The sequence below is a fragment of the Canis aureus genome, chromosome 4 (genome assembly GCF_053574225.1).
Source record: "Canis aureus isolate CA01 chromosome 4, VMU_Caureus_v.1.0, whole genome shotgun sequence".
In the NCBI taxonomy this organism is placed as follows: Eukaryota; Metazoa; Chordata; class Mammalia; order Carnivora; family Canidae; genus Canis; species Canis aureus.
This window is the reverse complement of record NC_135614.1, coordinates 47,994,924-48,015,423: the sequence shown is the minus strand read 5'-3', so window position 1 is coordinate 48,015,423 and position 20,500 is coordinate 47,994,924. Positions and strand designations below refer to the sequence as shown.

Here is a 20,500-nt window from a genome sequence, read left to right as displayed (position 1 = left end):
CTGGAACCCACAAGTACAACTATAATCCCAGTAAAACTCATGCCATTTCTTATTACCTCCAACATTGGTGGTATAAGAGCCCTGCAAAAGGTGGCTAAGCAGAAGCACCTGACCCAAGAGTTAGAAAAGATGAAGGAAAGTAAAAGGGAAGGAGTAGTGGTAGTAGCCCCACCTGCTGTCTCATGCCAATAAGCTAAGGAACCAGAGCAACAACAAAATGTGTAAAATACAAAATAGTGTTTACTTTATTTTCACCTTCTAAGTCACCTTCAAGGACTTTCTTTCCCCGCCCTAAGGGGAGATATATAGGGAAAAGTTTTCTGGGAAATGTAGTTCAGCATAGCCACCTTGGCACATTGTAGAGCCAAAATAATCCACTCCGTATCAACTTGGCACCAATAAGCATCTCATTAAATCATGCTTAGCTTCCAAATAAAGATAATGACAAAGTCAAGCTTCTACCTAACATGATATAGTTATCCTAAGTACAACTGAAAATAATGGATGCTGATTTCATGCATATACTTTATCCTGGAGTACATTGCTCTAGCCCTGCAAGATGTTTCTACCTAATTGGTTCTGTAATTAAGACCCCAACAGGCCATTCCATCACTCCATCAAGCTAACTGCTTCCGCATGATGGAGAACATGATAAACCTGTAAATCCTACAACCATGGGTATGTTCCTGGGTTTTTTTTAAATTTTTTTTTCTCTGTGATATGAGTTCCTTGGTCAGAAGTGATGCTATTTGGAATACTGTGGATAATAAGATATCCAGAAAATCTGTGATCCCATCTGGGAAATGCATTGCTAAGTGGAGCAGCAACATCTATATCAATAGTCATGTCTATTTCAGTAAGAACAAAGCTTTGTAACAACCATGCTGGAAGAAGTCCAATATGATCAACCTGCCAGCAGATAGCTGACTGATCCTTCAGGAAGTGGTGCCATAATGGGGGTACAGTGTTGGTTTCTTCTGTTGGCATAAAGGTCATTCAGGAGTGGCTCTAGAAAGATTCTCTTAGGTAAGTGGATATCCATGTAGCTGACCTGTAAATAATTTTTGTCCTTATCATAATGGGCACTTTATTCATCAACCCATTACATAATGACAGGAATGGCTGAAAGGCAGTTAGGAATGGAAAATACATATAAAGTCAGGGAGCTTAAGAACAACCTAGAACCCCATGGGAACAGAGAAACTTTTGTTAGTTATTGTTGCCTCTGCAATCTTTGGTATGGGTACTCAACAGAAGCTAGTTTCTTGTGATGTAGCTAAACACATACCTGGCCCAGAAGTCAGAGAAGCTGAAGGAGGATTCAAGGAAAGGCAGAATAGTTGCAGACCCAGCAATAGATTCACAGGAATGAGGCCAGTAGACAGATCTGTGACACTGTGTGCAAGCCACAAAATGGTTACTGTTTCACTTCCTTTCTCAAAATCTTGTAGAAGAATCTCCTTGTTGCCCACCCTACCCAGAAACATACAAGACAGGGATTTTGGAGAAAGTAGTTTTGTCTGAGTTGAATGTGGCTCACCATGTTTAAATTGTAATACATTTTAGGGCATCCCCAGTGGCACAGTGGTTTAGTGCTGCCTGCAGCCAGGGGTGTGATCCTGGAGATCTGGGATTGAGTCCCACGTCAGGTTCCCTGCATGGAGCCTGCTTCTCCCTCTGCCTTGTGTCTCTGCCCCTCTCTCTCTCGCTGTGTCTCAATAAATAAATAAAATATTTTAAAAAAATTGTAATACATTTTAGATCCCTACTTGACTGAAATCACCGTATATCTTAGTTTGGAGAATTTTGCTTATAAGAGACATAGTAGTAGGAAGAGTTCAGAATTGGGAATCTGGGTATTGGAAGTTTCTGTCATAGTTTCATCATTACCTGAAAATGTGACCTTTGTTAGATATTTATTCTCACTTGGCCTTCATTTCTCCAGCTGTAAAATAAAAGGAATGCACTAGACTTTTAGAGACCTCATTGTATATTGAGTAAAATAACTTATTTTTAGACTGCTAAGAATCAAGTCTTAGTTATGTCAAGTGTGTGATTTTGCAAGGTTTGGGGGTTTCTACAACTCAACATCCTCATCTGTAGAGATAATACCTTAATCAGGAGTGTTGTGAGAATTGATGGAGTTAAAATATTTAAAGCCCTTAAAATCATGAGGGGTATGTAGTGAGCACATACTAAACATTAGTAGTAGTAATTTGCCGGTGAATTTCATGATTGCTTATTTATTGTAGAGGTTTAAAAACCATATTCATTGTTTCAAAATCTGTGCTTTGGTTTAGGGAATTAAAAGGAAATTGGTACAGGTCTTTGTAAATTTGTTTCACCATTTGCAAATCATTGTTTTTTTCTTCTTTTTTGATACTGATCCTATTAATATGGATGCATTGAATATCCATAAAGGTGGACATTGTATCACTATGCAAATAAAGCAATTATTTAGTAGCCTTAATGAATGGTGAATAATGGCATAGAAAGTTATTCATTGTATAAAAAAATGCTGAAAAGGAGCTTTCCCCCTTTAATGGTAAGAGTGCCGAAAGAAATGTGTTTAAAGCTTAAAATAATTTTGACCCATGTTTTCCAAATTCAGAGAACTACCATAAATGTGCCATTTTAGATACAAAGTCTTATTCTACTAGAATTCTTCTTTTCTTTTATTCCCTCACCAATATTTGAATTTATTTCAGTAAATCCAAACATCATGTAAGATTGTGTTATGAAGCTCACTCATCTCATCCTTTCTAAATATATATATACTGCTCTTGTTTTTGTGAGCTAAGTCAATTTGTTCTCTGCTCTCATTATCTATTCTTATTTAGATTACATAAGGGAGACCTTATTGAAACAGAATAATTATATACAAGTCATGACTCCTTTGATTTTAGGAGATAGAAATTCAACTTAAAAATCAGTTTAACAAAACAAAATAAAACAAGACAGAAGGAAGAAAGGAAAGGAAAGGAAAGGAAAGGAAGGGTAATTTACTGTTTCACATAACTAAGAAATCAAGTAGTATCATTGGCTTCTGACATGATTGGATCCAGAAGTTTAAACAATACATCAGCTCTCTATCTCTGTGTCTCTATTCCCTCTTTCCTTGCCCCATCTTGGTGTGCCATCAATCAGTTTTGATATATATTAGTAGGCTTTCTGAACCACTGTATCAGGGTTAGGGCTTCTAGAAGCTCCAAGAATTTGTACTCAGAGATAGTGATCCTTAAAAAAAAAAAAAAAAAAGAGGATTACTCTATCTCCCTCAATGTCCATAAACTCTAATGCCCTGTACTTTGATAATATGCTCGTATGTATCAGTCTACTTAGCTTCGATAAAAGAATACAACAAAGTGAGTTAAACAGCAAATTAATTTCATAGTTCTGGAGGCTTAAAGTCCACAATGAAGGCATTAGCATGGTTAATTTCTGATGAGACCTTTCTTCCTGTCTTATAAATGGCCACCTTCTTACAATGTGCTTGCATGACCTTTGCTCTGTGTGTGAGCATAGAGATAGGGAGAGAGAGAGAGGGAGAGAGAGCAGGCGAGCACGAATGAGCTCTGGTACCTCTTCCTTTTCCTTTAAGAACATCAATTCTGTTGTTCCCATGCTTATAGCCTCATTTAACTTATTTATCTCCTTAAAGTCCCTTTCTCCAAATACAGTCATATTAGAGGTTAAAGTTTCAATTAATGAATTTGGAGGGACACAATTCAGTTTATAACACCCTATATAGATAAACAAATCATTGTGCCTAAGTTGATACTAACCTAGTAACCTAATTCGCTTAATATAAGAGCTTTGCTTGAGGTCCACACAATTGACAGTCATATAGTTAAGGGCATTGTTCAATAGGAAAAAAGTACAGGACAGTAAAAATGATATCAAATGGATATTCACATTAAAATAGTCTTGTTGGGCTGATATCAACAAAACGGTGACATAAGTCATTCCTGATTTCAGTCTCCCTCACAAGAAAACCAACTAGCAATTATCTATAGAGAAGACACCAATGTGAAAACCCCAGGACCCAAAGCGGAGGCTTAACCATCCCCTTGAACCACAGAAATTGAAAAGGATCATGTTAGGTGGGTAGGAAGAGTAGCTACACTATGACTACATTGCCCTTCCTCCAAGCAAACATACCCTCTGGGCTATGATTTTGGGTGGGGGGCACAAGATGGGCAAGATCCCTGCAGGATATTCCTATGTGAGTAGGATCTCACATAGATCACTGGGATAATCTGCAAGATCTGACCACTGGAGTTAAAATAGAGAAAGAGAAGTGGAAGGAGCTTACTGCTACCATCCCTCAGATCTTGGATGACCACATTCCTTCTTGCAGGGGCACCTGAACAGAGCTCCTAACCAGTGACTCTGTCCCATCTGCAGAGCCAAATAAGTGGCCCCATCTGGCCAGAGAGCTTAGTGAGAAGTTCTGGGTTCCTAGCCACAAGCTGATTTGGTCATGGAATCTATTATATGACCCTATTCAGGCAAGGAAGAAAATTTATACCACCACCCACCTACTGAGTATAGCCTTTAGCGTCAAATGATGAGAGAACGTAGGCAGCTACAAATTCCATCCTACAGATGAGCTTGGGCAAGAAGCCAAGCCAGCAGTGCTCTTCAACTGTTGAGTATAGCCTCTGGCTTCTTACAACCAGGGAGCCTGAACAGTGACCCTGGTCAGCCTTGGAACTCAACCTATAGTACCACCCAGCCCTGCCCTACAGCAGAGCTCAGCTTACAGCCTTGTCCAGCTGCTGAACACCATCTGTGCCCTCATCTAAGGACCCTAGTGGTGAACCTACCCAATATCAGACCATAGTCTACAGCTCCACTCAACTAGGGAGTATACCTTATTCATATACTTTTGCTTTGTGTGTTTTCTTTATCTGTGTTTACCTTAACAATAGAATGGTAAAATGATGGTTGAGTCACATGATGGCTGGTTTCTAAACTAAAGCCACATGTATTAATTCTCAGTTTATTAACCAAAGCTACACAAATGGCCAAGGCTGAGGTTAATGTTACAGGAACTATAATTATCTAACAAGGAAGACAAAACATAAGTGGGAATAAAAATCTACCTATCACAAATAATGTAATACTGACAAGAAGTGGCATCACCTAAACTAGGTTATGAAAAGATTGGTGAGAAGTAGCTGTCCTCTAGATATACTAAACAGGTGAGATCTAGGGCAGTGTGATTAATTCTATGTGGGTGGCGAGTGAAAGGAAAAGTGAGGATCATTATCTAGCATTCTGAATTGAAATACAAGGTCAATAGTGATACTATTCAAAGATAGGGAACAAATGAATATGTAAAACAAGATGTGATGAAGTTTGAATAGGGAGTAAGATCACAGCTTGGACAAATTTCACTTTGAGGCACAGTAATATGTTCAAGAGAAATATCCTAGTAGCTTAAATGAATACAGGTCTAGAAATCAAGGGAGAAATCTCAGCTAGAAATAGACATTTGAATCACTGGTATTTAGATCATTAGTGAAGCCATATGCTGAAGAGCATATAGAGTAAGAAAGAAAAAGAATTAGATTCCTGAGGATTAGCAACATTTAAGGGCTAGGCTAAGAAAAAAATCAAAAGAAAAAAAAAGGTTTCTGAGATTAAACAGAATGTGTAAGAAAAATCAGGAGTTATTGGATTTTTTTTCTTGCTTTGTATTGTTTTGCTTTGGTAGAGAAAGAGAATGAAATCCAGAAAACCAACATGGTAAATATTCAGAGAATTCAAAAGACAAATACTGAGAAATATGTTTTGTCTGGTTTGTCACTGGTATGTCCAGGTGTTTTAAAAAAGGAAGTAGGCAAAGGTCACCAGTGTAGAGAGGGTAGCAAAATAAAAGTTTGGGTATTGCTTGGGCCCTCTGCATGGACACTGAAGTCACCCAGGATGTGTTAGAACCTGAGTAAAGTCTCTTGGCCAAGGCCAAAATACTTAGTGTATTGGGGAGGTAGTAGAAGCTGAAAGAAAAATTCTCCCTGGTTTCCTGGTTTCTTCCCACTTCTGTGATAGTTCTCAACTTAAGCATTACTTCTTTAGAGAAATCTTTCCTGAACCTCACAAACCTAAGTTAGGTGTCCCCTAAAAGTCCCCATAGCAAAATTTGGTTATCCCATTATATTTCTTACAAGTCTGCAATAAAATTGAACAGTTTGTTTTCTCTTCATGAGGCCATTAGCTCTGTCAGCTGATTTCAAGATTATGCCTATTACTTCCTATTTGTTTAGCACCGTAATTGGCACATCAAAGTCTCTTCAAAAATGTTTGCTGATAGAGTGAACAAATGGAAAGATAAAACAAACAGGAGGAGTAGGAGGAGATTTCAAGAAAGCAGCAGGGTTTACCCAAGGCTACAGGAGTACTGAGAAAGCAGACTACAATTTCTGCTCCCTAGTAAGAGAAGTCCAACAGCACCCGGATTACTGTTGCTGTTGGAAATACTCTAGTCTAGAATTGTGAAGTTAAGTTACTGCTGTGCATAAAAGATTTAGTACAACTTCAAGTCTACAAAAAATTTTCAATATCACTGGAAAAAAATCCAAATTACATATTTTTTTCAGGAAGTCTTAAAAGAACTAATCAACTTTTAATATTTAAAATTATGTTGTAAAATAAACTATCATGAGTAAAATAAATAAAAATATATGCTTGTAGTCACATTATTTGGCATGCTAAGAAAGGATATTGATTAAAAAAAGATGGAAGACAGTAGAAAGGGGCAAATAATGGAGGAAAAACCTGGGAAAGAAAGGATATTATTTAGTTAGGTGAAACTATGTATGACAGTATTTACTGGTGTTCTGGACTCTACTATGCACTATATTCTATACTTTTGGTTAAAAAAATAGTTTCTTTATTCCATATATAAACCTACAAAGTAACCATTATTATGGAGAAGGAAAAGCATTCAGAGAATATGTAACTTGTTATACTCTGGTGTGTGAAGTTTATACAACTGGTGTGTGAAGCTGGGATTCAAATCCAGTAGACCCTACCTAGGTTGTCAATACATGGGTATTATAGTGAGTTTTCAACCCCAAGAATTTGAAATGAAGGGTACAATGTCTGGAAATTAAACTTAATGATGACAGAGTATATTTGTGTGGGTGTGTATGTATACATATACACAGAGGGGTTGGGAGGCCTCTAACCACAAAGATGGATTTTCTAGTCAGCAAAAAACTCTCCAGATGTTATATGTTGATAGCTGCACTGAGTATATTTAGGATTATTATAAATGCTAAATTGATAATATCATTTTTCAGACTTGTATCTGGATGAAATACTTATCACAAGCAGTGATTGTATTTTCAGCTGCTACTATGGGATAGTAGTAGGATAACAACTTACTTGGCAAGTTTGAACTCACAGGCATACCTCCTGCTCCTCATGGCATTCCTCAGATTGAAGTCAGTTTTGATATTGATGGTAATGGTATCCTCAATGTGTCTGCTGTGGATAAGAGCACAGGAAAAGAGAACAAGATTAGCATCACTAATAGCAAGGGCCACTTGAGCAAGGAGGACATTGAGCGCATGGTCCAGGAAGCTGAGAAGTGCAAAGCGGAAGATGAGAAGTAGAGAGACAAGGTGTCTTCCAAGAATTCACTTGAGTCTTATGCATTCAACATGAAAGCAACTGTTGAAGACGAAAAACTTCAGGGCAAAATCAATGATGAAGGCAAACAGAAGATCCTTGACAAGTGCAATGAAATCATCAACTGGCTCGATAAGAACCAGACTGCAGAGAAGGAAGAATTTGAACATCAGCAGAAAAAGCTGGAGAAAGTCTGCAACCCCATCATTACGAAGCTATACCAGAGTGCAAGAGGCATGCCAGGAGGAATGCCTGGAGGCTTTCCTGGTGGTGGACCTCCTCCCTCTGGTGGTGCCTCCTCTGGGCCTACCATTGAAGAAGTTTGATTAAGCCAACCTGATGACAGGTCTAGCATTGTTCCACACATTTGAAGGAGCCAAATTTGTAGAAAATTCATGGCAGTTTTAAAGTCAAGCTGCTATAGTAAATATACTGGACATTCTTGATACTTAAATATGGAATATGTGCACAGGGAAAGGAAATAAACATTGCACTTTATAAGCACTGTGTTGTTAAGTGGAAAATGCAATGCCTTAAATAAAACTGTATTTAAAATTGGCAACATAGGGATCCCTGGGTGGCGCAGCGGTTTAGCGCCTGCCTTTGGCCCAGGGCGCGATCCTGGAGACCCGGGATCGAGTCCCACGTCAGGCGCCCGGTGCATGGAGCCTGCTTCTCCCTCTGCCTGTGTCTCTGCCTCTCTCTCTCTCTGTGTGACTATCATAAATAAATGAAAAAAAAATTAAAATTGGCAACATAAAAAATAAATTTTTAATGATCATATATACTTTGAGGATATAATCTCATTATGTGGTGAAATTTAACCTTCATATTTATGGAATTCATGTATAAGATTTCTTTCTTCCTTCCATGCTGCATATCTTAAGTGTTAATATTTTGAGGCCAATGAAGTCACTTTTTTTTTTTTTTTAACAGCAGCCTTTAGGATAGGTAGAAATTCCAAACTTTTTTTTTCTTTCTCTTTTTTTTTTTTTCAGAAATTCCAAACTTAATTAGGGTAAAGACATTTTAGCAGCTACTTCGTAATGAATTAGGGAGATAGTTATATATCAGTATAAAATTAAATATATAACCAAAGAGAATCTTAATTTTATTATGTAATATTTTTCATTGTATCTTACTCTAATTTTACATTTGAAATAATGTTTTCATTCTTTAAAGTGATAATTTTGAATACAGATTAAATTAGTATGTAGGTATAAACTGCTTAAAGGTTTTAGAGACTCATGGTGTCCTGGGGTCTTTTACTGTGTGGAGATTTCCCCTTTCTTTCCCCTTTGACATCTAAAGACAGGTGAGTTGACTCACTAACAGGATCACAGGGTCTGGTTTTCCATTGTGTTTGTGGAGGTCACTAGGTTACAGAATTCGATTTCCTTGATGTCAGTCTCAGTCAGTCAGTTCCCCACGCGGACTAACTCCTAGTGATGTTGTTCCAGACTTTCTTTTTCTTCTTTTCTTTTACCTTTTACTTTCTGGAAGGTAAGAAGATGTGTGCTACTTAAGATGGCTTAGTGAATATTTAATGTTCTGGGAGTCATAGTAATATATATAATGTTTATAGAAGAATAAAAGTAAATACTAAAACATTACAGATTTTATTTTATAAACATTATCCTATGCAATAATATTTGAACTTTTCTCTTTTTTAAGATTTGAATAGCTTTCTCTCCATAATTAATTGCATTTAGTCATAAGAATACATTAATGAGGGGATCCCTGGATGCTCAGAGGTTTAGCACCTGCCTTTGGCCCAGCACATGATCCTGGAGTCCCAGGATCGAGTCCCGTGTGCTCCCTGCATGAAGCCTGCTTCTCCCTCTGCCTGTGTCTGTACCTCTCTCTTTCTCTCTCTCTTTCTGTGTCTATCATGAATAAATAAAATATTTTTATAAAGAATACATTAATATTTGTTCACAAATTTACTCAACTTTAACTGAGCTTTGTCAACTGAATTAAAAATATTTAATAATTATCTATTATATATGATAAATGGTGGCTAAGCACAATTTGGAAATCAATATACATGAGCCAAGAACATAGGATCAATTAATTTCAATTTAAGAATCATGAAATTAAGAAGAAAACTTATCACTTCTTAAAAGATTTATGAATTTAAATAATAGGCAAAGCTTACAGCAAGAGATTGTACACAGAGATTAGAAAACAGAGTCTGATGTGACTAGAACATAGGGCAATGGGCTGGTAGGCAGGGGTGGAGACATAATGGAGGTCTTAGAGCATGGGGCCGAAGGCTGAGACTAAATTTGTACACATTTGTTGCTGTTAGAAATTCCATCTCTTTGTTTTGCCCCTGAATTTACAACTAAATAGCAGATACCTGTCAGTGATTCATTCATTCAAAACAATTTATAGAGTCTAAATGTACAAAACATTGAGCTGCTTGCCTTACAAATAAATGTACAGGCAAGACACATGCATCTCTGAAGGATTGCATTTAAAGCACTTTTAAAAAAATCTTTACTGACAACTATCTTCTTTTGGGTTACACATACACAATTTTTTTTGTTTGATTTTTATTTTTAGTTTTTAATCCTGAAACATATATTAATGTCATTTTTTTTTTTTTACAAAGTGTTGAGGGAGAGTGAATTTGGTGGTTTTAGATATTATTGGTTTGGGAAGGTCCATTCTAAACTATAAAAGTATATGTAATGTTTTGCTGACACAGTTAAGTAGTTACAGAGCCAGTGTCTCAAATCCTTATTCTTCATCTATTCTTCCATCTCAGAGGTCAGCTCGCTGATTGTGTGATTGAAATCAGAGAAATCTCAGGTAATAGATATTTGAAGGCAGGTGTTTTATTTAACCCTGGATGATTCAATCTTATATGACTTGGTTAGATGACAATCACTGAACCATGAAATTTCATGTATCTCTGAGGCTATTGTTTTATAAATAAAATTGAGGAGAGTTTCATGATAGTAAGAGCTACTATGTGAGATGTATGAGAAAAATAAGTTGGTAGACCATAGACAGGTAACTTTTGTATATAAAAAAATGATTTAGGGCAGCCCCGGTGGCGCAGCAGTTTAGCATTGCCTTCAGCCCGGGGCGTGATCCTGGAGACCCAGGATCGAGTCCCACGTCGGGCTCCCTGCATGGAGCCTGCTTCTCCCTCTGCCTGTGTCTCTGCCTCTCTCTCTCTGTGTGTCTGTCATGAATAAATAAATAAAATCTTTTAAAAAATGATTTACATGAACTCTAATTTTGTTGAAGTTTCTATAACCATGTTAATAATATTATTTGATTTTGTAAGTTAGAACCAATCCTTTGTACTACATGCATGAAATTTAAAGGTGCATATAATACTTTTTGCAAGTGGTGTCATGCATCTAAAGAATAAGCCCAATCTTACTACAGGACATGTCATTTTGAAATATTTTGCTAACAGAGGTGGAGCAATAATAATTCAAAGTGCTGAGCATTGGGAAAGACTGAGATAAGGTGACATTTGAGATGAATATGACTTAAAAGGGAACTCAAGGTGCAAAAGCAAAGTTTATCTGTCCTGATGTGCAGGCTAAGGGATTAAATTAAATATTAATTTTGGAAATTTTGTGTTAATGATAGATGAAAGAAAGAAAAGAGAAGGAAAGGAAAGAAGGAGAGAAGAGAGATAAAGAAAAGAAAGGAAGGAAGAAGAAAGAGAAAGAAAATAATAAAAGCATTATTATTTAGGGGACATTAAGGTGTGGACATCTTTTTTCTCTAGGGTATAATAATTGGAAGGAAGAAAATAAGGCAAAATGTGTCAAATTTGATTGGCACTATACACAGAAATAGAATTTGTAATGAGGCTGAAAATGTGGAGCTAATGAAGAAGTATTATGACAAGAAAGAAAAAGAAGGATTGGTGTGGGAAACTGAAGATGAAGTAAAGAGTAGTCATTGAGGAGATAAAATTTTCTACCCTTCTTGGAACTGAACACACAATTAGAAATAAACTTGCTAGAACAAATTTTTCATAGTAAATTGGGGATTAACAATTTGTCTAAAGGGAATGAAATCAGCATTTGAGCCTCCTTGCTTCAGAACCACTTGTTTTTTTGTTTTTTGTTTTTTGTTTTTTTACATTTGATACAAATTTCTTGTTTTTCACACACACACACACAGGTGCACACACACACACTTTAAATCATGCATAAAACAAATTAACAACTAACCAAACTTTTGGATTTCTGAGAGAAGAATTATTTTCAACTGAGTCATGGATACAAGGATATCTAAACATATTTGTCTTATGTTTCATCTTTTTGGTTGATCCTAAGTCACTGTGATGTATTCTGTGTTTATTCAAAAATTTCCTAGAGACATTCTATATGCTAATTTAGCCTGTAGCTTCTCCAGATACAGGTTAACATATAGCTAGCATATAGAGAAACATGATACTTAGCTTTATTTTTTATTATTTTTATTTTTTGATACTTAGCTTTAATTTGATAGAATATAGATCAACAATTCAGAGTACTTCTCAGATGCTTGAATAAATTAATTGGAAAGAACAACAACAACAACAACAAAATAATGCCTTTTTAACAGAAAAATGAGTAACAGATAGGATCAAAATGCTTCTGCTCCAGAATCTTTTATCATATAAATTTTGGTTGCTGGTCAGTCACTAGGTAAACCGACGGGGGAAAAAAAGAATACCATTAGTGTGCAGTAATTTAGAAATTTTAATTATCCTTGTTAAATAACAACTGACTGCATGAATAATGGCAGTGAGGTTCTCATTTTCCACTTAAATATATTTCTGTTTCATTTACCACAATGTACTGCAAAAGAGGAAGGTTTTGATGACCCTCTGTTCTAGAGTCAGTGGTCCACAGTACGCATGGCACAAAAAAATTTAGTCCTTTTGTGGTTACTTCAGATTTTTTTGGAGGTAACACTGTCATCTCACTTCTGCAGGTTTCAACTTATCTATACACCAGAGGGCAATCTAGACAGCATTTGGAGAATTAGTTGCCTTGTCTTAAAACCATTAGCTGGGCAAATTTATTCATTCATTCATTCTACAAATATTTATTGAGCACCTGGTTTGTGGCTGGGTACTTAGGGGAAAAAACCTGAAACAATACATTCTCCATCCTCAAGGAAAGGATGAGCAAGTAAATAATTTCAATAGAGTGTGATAAAAGCAAGATGAATGAAGCATGAGGGAGAATGAGGCAGCATGGAGAAAAAGGATGGAGTCAGAGCAGGATTCCTTAAAAAGTAGGACACTTTTGAAATGAATATTAGCTAATAGAAAATTGAAAATAATTACTTGAAGGTGAGTTTTTTGGGGGGATATGGGGTAAGAAGTAATATTTATGAAAATGGAATTCTTAGAAAGAGTATCTTTCATCCAGTTTTTCACTAGCAAATTTATATTGAGCAACTATATTCTTGTTTTGCTGAACCCTGGAGATTACAGTGAAAAGGTCAAAACAAAAGAAGTTTGATCTTGCACAGAGCTTTCATTCTTGAGGGGAGACAGGCAATATACAAACTATTGCAATAATAACTAACATTGAAAAAGTACATACTCTGTACTGGGTACTGTTCCCAGGCTTTATAAAAAAAAAAAAAAACAACAACATTAATTTAAACCTTACTATAACCCACTGAGGAAATTTTTATTATTATGGAGTCAACTGGGGAAGAGTCTTGCATAAATAGTAGCATAGTCAGCTGGGTCTCAAAGCTAGGCAGCCTGGATTGGGGGTTTTCTTTCAAGTACTATAACAAATTGCCTATCAAAATAAATAAATGGATATATAACATAACCTTAGAAAGTGGTAAATGATATGAGTAAAAAGAAAACCATGTGAGCAGACAATGTTTGAGGGGGAAGATGCTGTTTTAGATGGCAGAAGGCAGACATTGTCAATATCCTTCCCTTGAGTTTGACTGCTTCAGTAGATTCAGGCCAACCTCCAACTTCTTGTACCTGCATGTCTTTGTCTGTGGGCTTTTTCTGAAGACAAAGGAAGAATGTTTTGGCTTGGAACAGGGCTAAAGTGGAAGGAAAATAACATCTCACAGAATAGCTGCCAACCAATGACTTTTAGAACTCAGTCCACAACCATTCTAAGCTTTCTCAGCCCTCATGAAGGCTAGCTCCAAAGTATATCTATACTATTTTCTAGAATTTTTCTGTGGGGTTGTGCTCCACTGACCCACAGTGATGACTGGCTTAATCATCTGCACTTTATGGGCTCTGTTCTTTACCTATATCACTTCCTCACTTCTGTTCCTGTGTTTTCTTTTACCTCCTAAATGAACTGTTTGCTTGAATCCTTATTTTAGAGCTTTCCTTTCAGACCACCTAAACTAAGATAGATTGGCTTGTCAGAAAATGCATCTCTGAGGGAAATTTGGGAGTAGAGCATTCTACATAGAGGAAAGCGTACATGCCAAGGAACTGAGAAAGGCAGTTGCAAAGCCACTACGTACCTGCCTGGAGTGGAGTAAGGATAGGGAATAAGTAAGACTGACCTTGAGGAGCAGGAAAGGACCAGGTGACAAAGATCTTTTTTTGGGCTGTGGAGAAGCATTTCAAAAGTGGAAAAAAAAAACACTGTTCTATATGAGGCAAGGTGGAAAAAACAAAACAAAACTAGTAGAGTAGCTTTAAAAAGCAGACTTTAAAAAAATAAAAAGCAGACTTTAGAGAATATCTAATCTAACCTTTTATTTTTATAAATGAGGGAAGTGAGGTCCAGGTCACCTTGCTACAAATAGCAAAAGGCAAGTCTTCTATCCAGATATGAATTCCAAATCTTATTCTCAGTCCACATTTGAGAGTCATGTTCATCTTAGAAACCTACCATGAGAATAAGCACAACAAATTAAAATGAAATTAATAAGAGACATAACAATATTAAGAGTGACTCATTATAAAGAACCAGTGATACTCGTTTTTGTTTTTGTTTTGTTTTGTTTTACCACTAGTTTTCTAAATTCAATGCTTCTAACTCCCAGCATGAGAAATATAATAGCTCTTTCTCTTCTCTCCAGTGAGGGGGGAATGGACAGAGTTGCAGGTGCTATCTAGATACTGAATTCCATGTGGGCACACTTAAGGCAGGTCTGGAAGCCAGGCAAAATTTCACATGGGCATCTCAGTACAAGAGTTTTTACTCTGTGTGCTTCCCATCACACACCCTGTCATTAATGTAGATTCTAACACCTGCCAGTAAATGGGTACTTGATGTCAGTAGGTAACTCAATCATCAGCTTAAAGCACTCTGTCCAAATAATAAGATTTGTAGATTGAATCTTTGTGCAACTCTCTGTTCCAGAACTAAGCAAACACATGGTGAATTTATTTGGTGTGTTTGCTGTTTACTGCATGAGCTGAGATGAATTCTAGTAATGCCAAAGGGAGGGATTGAATCATTTATTAAGGTACCGTCTTGGACAGGTGTCTCAAATGCCAATTCCAGGATTTAATCTAAACTAATCTTCAGAAAAGTTAGATTTAATGGAAATGAGAACCCGAAGGAATTCAGAGTGAAGGTAACTGGATGTTTAAATCTCGAACACTACTATTTACGGCAATCTTTTAAATAAACTCTCTTACTTGGCTGTTATCCTTTTGTGTTCTGAGGTAAAAGGTGTTTGGAAACATACTGGCTCATTGGTTGGCAGGATTTATACAAAACAAGTTATTAACTCTTTATCCCTAACCCTGGAAATTAGTTATTTGCAAATGAAGCTACACATTCACATCTGAGATCAGCCCACAGAATTTTTGGCCTCTGCACATACATATAGGTACATATAGTACATATAGGATGAACTTGCAATCTACTGTACTAAGCCATATTTCCTGATGACAAAATATGACACCAGAAGACAGAGCTTGAAATTGATAAGGAAAAACTGTGTAAATGGCCACCACACATCATATCTAAATATTGACAAGTCAAAGAAATTGTGGGTTAACCATCACTGAATGCAATTTATAAGATGTATTAGCAAGGCCAAATTTGGAAACTAAGTTCTAGTATTTGCCTCTTCTTTAAGGCACTGTATCTCTTACCAAATTATAAAAAATAATATTTCGGTTGTGGCTTAATATCCATATATATCTCTATATAGATAGAAATAGGCTTATATGTCTATATAAATACAGATAGGTTAATTAAAAAATGACATTGAAAAAAATAACATTGATTGCCAACATCACAGAACTAACTTACAAATTGTACAGACAGATGCTGCAAAAGTAGAAAGAATTCATGAATGTATTAATTTAATTTTGCCAGGGAAGGTATTTGGAAGCTCTTGCTGGCAGCTCTTATGACTCTGGAAATGTCTTAATACCATATTTACTTTTTAATATTAAAGAGAAAAGGGCTGGCACAAAAACAATTGCTAATGACCTATTTTATGCTATAAAATCTCAAGACTACTTAAACTAATAATTGCCAAGTACAAATTTAAATGGAAGGAGTATAACTGAAGTAAATAAAGAACACAGCTCATAAAAGGAAACAGGTTGAGGAAAAATGATATGAAATAAAATAGTCAGTGAAGTCACTGGATAAAGTTTCCTAGGTTCTGCAGAAGTTAATGAAGAGTTTTCCTTTCTCTTCTTTCTCTCTTCTTTATTTTTCTTCATTATTGTCTTCTGTCCCTCTCCTCTCCCTACCTCCCTTCTTCCTTCTTTCTTTCCTTCCTTCTTTCCTAATTTCCTTCCTTCCTTCCTAGTTATTTTGCTCATTATAGGTATTTAAATATGGGAAAGAGTTATTTATAAATATTTAGTATTGGGGCACCTGGGCGGCCAGTTGGTTAAGTGTCTGCCTTCAGCTCAAGTCATGATCTTAGGATCTGGGATAGAGTCCAGAGTGGGGCTCCCTGCCCATCAAAGAGTCTACTTCTCCTCTTCCTTTCTACCTCCCCCAATTGTGTATGCCTGTGCGCTCTCTCTCTCACTGTCTCTCAAATAAATAAATACAATCTTTTAAAAAGTATTTAGTATCTTCTAGATAATGTTTTCTATGTTTCACATATACGATCTCATCTAATCCTGAAGATAACACTCTAAATTTGGTATAATCATCCTCATTTTAGAGAAATGCAGCAATGTGGAGAAACTTGGATGTAGCTCTTAGGTGTCAGTGTCTGATGTAAAGCCTTTGTCTTCTCCACAAATTTGTGTATGTGTATGTGTATAAAATCTCTACACAGTTTTGTGATGAAAAAATAATTTACTTCAAAGACCTAGTAACAGAATGTACATAAGCATGTCATAAAATATAATATACTGTGAGAATTGCTACAACTTGATTTCAAACATTCCATGATATTCCACCTTAAGAAGGATTTATTAGTTTCCAAATCAGTTCCTCTTTCTTTAAAACATACCCAGAATTTAAGTAGGAAGATACTCAGTGCCAGTGATTTTTGGCTGAGAACAGTGTTGCTCTCCAGGGAATATTTAGAAAAGGACCTTAGGGCTATACCAGTGACTATAGCAAAGCGATGACATTGGTATGTGGTGGATGAGGATCATGAATGCTACAAATCCTGAAGTAAGAATGATAGTCCCACAAAATGCAGACTTGTCATACCCATAATACTAAAAGTTCTCCACCTCTGTACACTTTTTAAACACACGCGCACAGATGTTGGCTTGTGGCAAATCTTATTGATTACCTACCCAGCAACCACTTCTTGCTTCTTCCTCACTGACATAATTTATTCACACAGCACTTAGATACCATGAGCTCTGGGAATTCTGACTCCACCCCAGCTGCAGAGGATGAATCATATTTTTTTAACTGTTTGTTTGTTTGTTTGTTTGTTTGTTTATCCAACAGAATAACCCTCATTTCACTCTGCCAATGATTGAGTTTTGACCTGGGCATCTGACTCTGTCCTAAGCTAGTAGATATAAGAGAAAGTTTACTTTAAAGCTCCTTAGAAAGATTTCCCTCTGTAATAAAAATAGAAAGCTGAATAGGAAGACATCTCTTTCTTCTTGATTTGGACATTATCATATAAGAATTTCATGTTTGGAATTATTGCAGATATTTCTCAACTATGAAAGAAAAACCAAGAGAATACCAGAGAATATTGGTGCTCAAGTAATTAGCGAGGGTCTCAAGTAATCTGAGGATTGCCTGTTTTAGGGATTCTGCTACATGAGAATAACTTGACAATATAGACTACTTTTAGTTACACATTATCTTATTTTCATACAAAAGCATCCAAGTTGCTGTTTAGGAACTATAATTCCCCGTTTTCCCATGACCAAAAAATAATATATCAGAAACAGAGCCCAAGTACAGATTTATCATGTTAAGCAAAAGTTTTGAATAAGATTTAGGGGAGTCTCTAATAATCCATATCCAAGCTAACAGCAACTTGGATGCTTTTGTATGAAAAAATACAGAGCAGAATATGTATATTTTATGCTGGTTTGGGGAAATTGTTTATTATTTTATTAAAATGATTCAATAACTAAGAAAATATAAAGTACAGAATACATCATATTACTTGCTTTGGAAAATAAAGGTCTTATTTTAGAAAACAACATTCTGACCTTTAGTAAAGGCATAAGTTAGTAAAAAAGTTATTTCTGTAATTTTAATCAAAAGCAGCTCTGAAGAAGTTTAGTATAAAACAGTATTTTTCTTTCTAAAATATATTCTCTTTTATACCAAAATAATGACAATTACTGAAATACAATTTTTATAGCTAATAATAATCTGAACATACAATAAATAATTGAAAGACATATAAATTTAGGTTCATGGAACCCTATGGGGGTAAGCAGGTAGAGAGTAGAGAAGGGAGATATCACCTGGCACAAAGGATATTGAAAAGAAAATTTGATTAGAACTAGAAATCATTCTGGTCCATGCATTTCCACCAAAGTTAATATTATCTTTTCTTAGATAGAATGACATTTTAATTTTTTGACTCTTTTAATCCAATGACCTATACTATTGATATTTGTAGAAGAAACTGTAAAGCATCTACCTTAAGTCTATAACATTCAATAGAGGAAAGTTAATAAGATAGAGAAGAGTTGAGAGGGGTGGGGAATGAATTTGCCTAGTTGATTTTGGAGATTATCAGTACTTCATCTTTATTTCCCAACCAAGTTTGAAATGTATCTAAGTTGGAATATTTTTTTTTGTCTTTTCTGAATGTCAGTCCTTCCGGTGGTATATAGCATCCCATATTTTCTTAGTGCTATTAGAGCTTTTTAGGACATGTGGGTGTGGGAGGGACAATAAACATTTGCAACAGAATCTTCATCCTGGTGACTTTTCCAGTGCCATCTGGATTCCTGCATATTGTCTACATGTCTATTCAGAAGAAGAATTAGATAAAAAATAGATAAAAGGATGTAAATATGTGAAGGAAAGGAAGTGTTCTCTTGTTCAACTCCCCCAGTCGAGCTGCTTCCTGATTAAAATACTAATATGTGGCAACTGGCCTGTGAAGTCTATGCCGAGGTATGAAAGAGTTTGGCACGATCAAACAAACGTATCATTTCTGCCTCCTTCTGTCAGCAGTAACTGAGCAATCCAGCTTGGTGATTGGAAGAGCAAAATTTCTTTGTCCTGCACATGCTGTATTTATCCTTCACGAATATCCACAAAACTCAGCGGGGATTTGGCTGAGAACGTAGAATTACTCCTTGCAGAAAACTGGTAATAAATCTGGGAGGCTTTGTACAAGATCTGAAAGCTGCCTTCAGAATTTGCTGGAGGAGGCGTGTATAGCCAGGAGTAAGGAGATTATGTAAACTACAGAGTGGAACTAGAGGAGCGTGGCCAGGGAAGGCCCAACTCAGAATGCACTGTGAATATTCTCTTAGCAAGAGAGACTTAGAGGTTCAGACTATGGTCTGAGTATATAGTTCGTTCCTTCTACTACTGGGAGTGAAATAGGAAGTGTACATTTTCTGTTTTCCTTGAAAAACATGAAAATGTAAAGGAAATTTTCTATCTGTGTCTTGGACAACATACTTTAAAAGTCAGTTTTTATTTTGTACATTTACCTTAAGTATTGCTTCATTGTTCTCTATTTTTTCCTCTCAATAATTTGGAAAATACACTTTAGAAATGGGTTCTGGAAATGAAATAAGTGAATTTATTTAAAAATGTTAGAATCTGGCCAATATCCCCATCCCCTGATCTTCAGAGAATTTGAATCCTGTGATGTGGGGCTCAGAAATCTGCTCTTTTAACAAATTGTTCAGTGATTCTGATACACACTAATGCTCGGACACCACTGTTTTAAAAAGTTAGTAGGAGGATAGACTGAAAAAGAAAACAAGGTGAGGAGCTGTGAAAATAAACAAACTAGGTGTTTTGCTTTGTTTTTTCCCATTGTTTTTCCATAGCTTAAATATCACCAAATACATACCATGTTTGCTTTAGGATGCCACTTATATATAATACAGATTCAAGAGGAGTTTTTCTTAACAAACATCAATTTTATAAATAGGAATGAAAAGTTTCTAACCTTTATTTGGCTGAGTTTAGAAAACAGAACAGGAAATCTCATAGGAAACATCTTTCTGTATACATAACCTTACAAAGAGAATCATTGTTTTCTATTTACTTTCCTCTTTATGAAACACATCTTCTAATATTGCATTCTTGTAAACCATAGATCAAGAAACTGAACCATGCCTTCAGGGAGACAAGGAAGCTAGACCAAGATGTTCTCAAGTAAAATATATTAATATAATAATTATAAAGGTGCTTTGATGAGGAGAACTACAACAGGGAGTATTTGGTTGGTAGACCTCAATAAATTTTATTAAGTTATTTGAAGGAGTATTTACTAGTAAGTA

The 20,500-nt window shown here is 36.0% G+C and overlaps 1 protein-coding gene and 1 pseudogene across 5 annotated transcripts in view; both read left to right on the top strand.

Annotated features, from left to right (window-relative positions):
* LOC144312683 (uncharacterized) overlaps positions 1-20,500 on the top strand; it is a 2,041,845-nt gene that overhangs the window by 847,703 nt on the left and 1,173,642 nt on the right. The window lies entirely within an intron of this gene.
* On the top strand, positions 7,387-8,140 carry LOC144311876 (heat shock cognate 71 kDa protein pseudogene; annotated as a pseudogene).